We start from the raw sequence: 5000 nt of genomic DNA on the forward strand, positions 1-5000 counted from the left end.
GGAAGGGGATCCCGGCTCCGGGGCCGCGGGACTCGGTCGGGGACCTCCGCCGTCGCCTCGGTGCCCCCGCCGGACCCCGGGGGTGTCCGCGACGGGCAGTCGTCCCGGTCTACCCGGGCCCCGGCCGGATCAGCCTTTCTCTTTCCCACGCCACGATGGATGCACGGGATCCCGGCTCCGGGGCCGCGGGCCTCGGTCGGCGACCTCCGCCGTCGCCTCGGTGCCCACGCCGGACCCCGGGGGTGCCCGCGACGGGGAGACGGCCGGGTCTACCGGGACGGCCTCGGGCGGGTCCGGCTTACCGGGGCCCCGGCCGGATCAGCCTTTCTGTTTCCCCCGCCACGATGGATGCACGGGATCCCGGATCCGGGGCCGCGGGCCTCGGTCGGGGACCTCCGCCGTCGCCTCGGTGCCCCCGCCGGACCCCGGGGGTGCCCGCGACGGGCAGTCGTCCCGGTCTACCGGGGCCCCGGCCGGATCAGCCTTTCTGTTTCCCCCGCCACGATGGATGCACGGGATCCCGGCTCCGGCGCCGCGGGCCTCGGTCGGGGACCTCCGCCTTCGCCTCGGTGCCCACGCCGGACCCCGGGGGTGTCCGCGCCGGGCAGTCTTCCCGGTCTACCGGGGCCCCGGCCGGATCAGCCTTTCTGTTTCCCCCGCCACGATGGATGCACGGGATCCTGGCTCCGGCGCCGCGGGCCTCGGTCGGGGACCTCCGCCTTCGCCTCGGTGCCCACGCCGGACCCCGGGGGTGTCCGCGCCGGGCAGTCTTCCCGGTCTACCGGGGCCCCGGCCGGATCAGCCTTTCTGTTTCCCCCGCCACGATGGATGCACGGGATCCCGGCTCCGGGTCCGCGGGCCTCGGTCGGGGACCTCCGCCGTCGCCTCGGTGCCCCCGCCGGACCCCGGGGGTGCCCGCGACGGGCAGTCGTCCCGGTCTACCGGGGCCCCGGCCGGATCAGCCTTTCTGTTTCCCCCGCCACGATGGATGCACGGGATCCCGGCTCCGGCGCCGCGGGCCTCGGTCGGGGACCTCCGCCTTCGCCTCGGTGCCCACGCCGGACCCCGGGGGTGTCCGCGCCGGGCAGTCTTCCCGGTCTACCGGGGCCCCGGCCGGATCAGCCTTTCTGTTTCCCCCGCCACGATGGATGCACGGGATCCCGGCTCCGGGTCCGCGGGCCTCGGTCGGGGACCTCCGCCGTCGCCTCGGTGCCCCCGCCGGACCCCGGGGGTGCCCGCGACGGGCAGTCGTCCCGGTCTACCGGGGCCCCGGCCGGATCAGCCTTTCTGTTTCCCCCGCCACGATGGATGCACGGGATCCCGGCTCCGGCGCCGCGGACCTCGGTCGGGGACCTCCGCCTTCGCCTCGGTGCCCACGCCGGACCCCGGGGGTGTCCGCGCCGGGCAGTCTTCCCGGTCTACCGGGGCCCCGGCCGGATCAGCCTTTCTGTTTCCCCCGCCACGATGGATGCACGGGATCCCGGCTCCGGGTCCGCGGGCCTCGGTCGGGGACCTCCGCTGTCGCCTCGGTGCCCCCGCCGGACCCCGGGGGTGCCCGCGACGGGCAGTCGTCCCGGTCTACCGGGGCCCCGGCCGGATCAGCCTTTCTGTTTCCCCCGCCACGATGGATGCACGGGATCCCGGCTCCGGCGCCGCGGGCCTCGGTCGGGGACCTCCGCCTTCGCCTCGGTGCCCACGCCGGACCCCGGGGGTGTCCGCGCCGGGCAGTCTTCCCGGTCTACCGGGGCCCCGGCCGGATCAGCCTTTCTGTTTCCCCCGCCACGATGGATGCACGGGATCCCGGCTCCGGGTCCGCGGGCCTCGGTCGGGGACCTCCGCCGTCGCCTCGGTGCCCCCGCCGGACCCCGGGGGTGCCCGCGACGGGCAGTCGTCCCGGTCTACCGGGGCCCCGGCCGGATCAGCCTTTCTGTTTCCCACGCCACGATGGATGCACGGGATCCCGGCTCCGGCGCCGCGGACCTCGGTCGGGGACCTCCGCCTTCGCCTCGGTGCCCACGCCGGACCCCGGGGGTGTCCGCGCCGGGCAGTCTTCCCGGTCTACCGGGGCCCCGGCCGGATCAGCCTTTCTGTTTCCCCCGCCACGATGGATGCACGGGATCCCGGCTCCGGGTCCGCGGGCCTCGGTCGGGGACCTCCGCCGTCGCCTCGGTGCCCCCGCCGGACCCCGGGGGTGCCCGCGACGGGCAGTCGTCCCGGTCTACCGGGGCCCCGGCCGGATCAGCCTTTCTGTTTCCCCCGCCACGATGGATGCACGGGATCCCGGCTCCGGCGCCGCGGGCCTCGGTCGGGGACCTCCGCCGTCGCCTCGGTGCCCACGCCGGACCCCGGGGGTGTCCGCGCCGGGCAGTCTTCCCGGTCTACCGGGGCCCCGGCCGGATCAGCCTTTCTGTTTCCCCCGCCACGATGGATGCACGGGATCCCGGCTCCGGGTCCGCGGGCCTCGGTCGGGGACCTCCGCCGTCGCCTCGGTGCCCACGCCGGACCCCTGGGGTGCCCGAGACGGGGAGAGGGCCGGGTCTACCGGGACGGCCTCGGGCGGGTCCGGCTTACCGGGGCCCCGGCCGGATCAGCCTTTCTGTTTCCCCCGCCACGATGGATGCACGGGATCCCGGCTCCGGCGCCGCGGGCCTCGGTCGGGGACCTCCGCCGTCCCCTCGGTGCCCACGCCGGCCCCCGGGGGTGTCCGCGCCGGGCAGTCGTCCCGGTCTACCGGGACGGCCTCGGGCGGGTCCGGTTTACCCGGGCCTCGGCCGGCCTAGAGTGTTTCTGTTTCCCCGCCTTGATGGATGTACGGGATCCCGGCGCGGGGGCCCCGGGCCTCGGTCGGGGACCTCCGCCGTCGCCTCGGTGCCCGCGCCGGGGCCCTGGGGTGTCCGTGACGGGCAGCCGTCCCGGTCTACCGGGACGCTCGGGCGGGACCGGTTTACCCGGGCCTCGGCCGGACCGGAGTGTTTCCGTTTTCTGCTTCCCTGCCAGGATGGCTGCGAGGGGTTGATTGAAAGAGCTGGTTTGACGTGAAAAGCTTGACTTCAAGTGAAAAGTTTGTTACAATTTCTGCCATCTTCCTTCCTCCAAAGTTTTGGGTGTAGTTTTCCCAGAGGAACCTCTCGTAGGCCTTTCATTTCTCATCTTAACTTCCCTCATTTATTCCATATTTTCCTTCCTCTTGCCGAATGGCCGAATCCAGTCCATTTCTAGTCAAGGAAATTATTCTTATTTCTTGCTGACCTATTTGCTTTGTGGAGCAAGTCGTTCTTAGGTCCCTTTGTTCTTTCTTCAACTTCTTCTGCTCCTTCTCTCGACGCTTTCTCGTCTTGTTCTCTTACTTGGCTCTCTTTTGGCTGTTCTTTCTTCTCCTCCCGTCGTCCGTCCCCACTTTCATCTCTCCATCTTTCCTGTTCTTGGTCATCTCTACGTTGTTTATCAAATAATTCCGCTTTCTCTCTTGAATCTACTCGATATCTTTGCTCTCGCCAGCTCGCCGATATTTTGTGCTTTCCCGTCGTGTTTCCCATCCATTGCGATCTCTCTGCTCTCCCTGTCTTCTCGGTAAATCGGAGATGAATTTCTCTGGGCGGGTGGTTTCTCATCGCGTGTCTTGTGTGCGCTCCCTACGTTTCGTCCATCCCGTTTAATATCTATCCCTCCCTCCCTCTCTTTGCTTTCTTCCATTGCTTCTGCTAATATCATTTCCAGAATGATAACCCTGAGCCTGAACCTGAACCTAACCCTAACCCTACAACTTTTCTCCCTAACCCTAACCCTAACCCTAACCCTAACCCTAACCCTAACCCTAACCCTAACCCTAACCCTACAACTTTTCTCCCTAACCCTAACCCTAACCCTAACCCTAACCCTAACCCTAACCCTAACCCTAACCCTAACCCAACTTTTCTCCCTAACCCTAACCCTAACCCTAACCCTAACCCTAACCCTAACCCTAACCCTAACCCAACTTTTCTCCCTAACCCTAACCCTAACCCTAACCCTAACCCTAACCCTAACCCTAACCCTAACTCTACAACTTGTTTCTCTAACCCTAACCCTAACCCTAACCCTAACCCCAACCCCAACCCTAACCCTAACCCTAACCCTAACCCTAACCCTACAACTTTTCTCCCTAACCCTAACCCTAACCCTAACCCCAACCCTAACCCTACAACTGTTTTCTCTAACCCCAACCCTAACCCTATAACTTTTTTCCCTAACCCTAACCCTAACCCTAACCCACACTTTCGACTTAAAACCGTTTTTAGATTTAAAGTCGTCTTTCGACTTAAAGACGGACAGACGGCCCGGTCTACCGGGCCGCTCGGGCAGCCTCGGCCGGACCGGCGTCTCTGTTTCTGTTTCCCTGCCACGATGGATGTCGCGTGCGAGGGGTTGCTTTACATAGCTGGTTTGAAGTTGAAAGCTTCCGTTCTTGCCTAGATCTCTTGCCTTCCGATCCAAGCTCCCATCGCAGTTTCAAGCGTCCTGCTTTCTTGGTTGGGAAAATCGGGGCGGCGAGACCTGACGCTCGCTTCCCCGACCCCGACCCTCACCCTTCTTCGAATGGTCTTTCTAATGCCAGCAGCGCTCAGGGAGAAATGTCACCCCCAGAAGACGAGAGCACAGCTTGCCCAATTCCGGTCTCCACACACCGGACTCGTCGACTTTCAAAACGTATTCCGCTTTTATGATCGTTTTAAAACTAAAACGACGATCCACCGGCGGCGATACTGACATTTAAGCGGAGAGCGGGAAAAGGGGCGGGAAAAAAAAAACTAAGTGCCTCGTTTCGGCGCCGGTCTACTCCGGAAGAGGTCAAAGAAAAGGGGGGGAAAACGAAGTGCCTCCTTTGGACGCCCGTCTACTCGGGAAGGGAGGCGAGGCGAGGCCAAAAAAGAAAAGAAAAGAAGAGAAAAGGGGCGGAGGGAAAAAACTAAGTGCCTCGTTTCGGCGCCGGTCTACTCCGGAAGAGGTCAAAGAAAAGGGGG

The sequence above is a fragment of the Pituophis catenifer genome, unplaced genomic scaffold (assembly GCF_029215685.1).
Source record: "Pituophis catenifer annectens isolate HBS135680 unplaced genomic scaffold, rPitCat1.0.hap2 SCAF_39, whole genome shotgun sequence".
NCBI lineage: Eukaryota > Metazoa > Chordata > Lepidosauria > Squamata > Colubridae > Pituophis > Pituophis catenifer.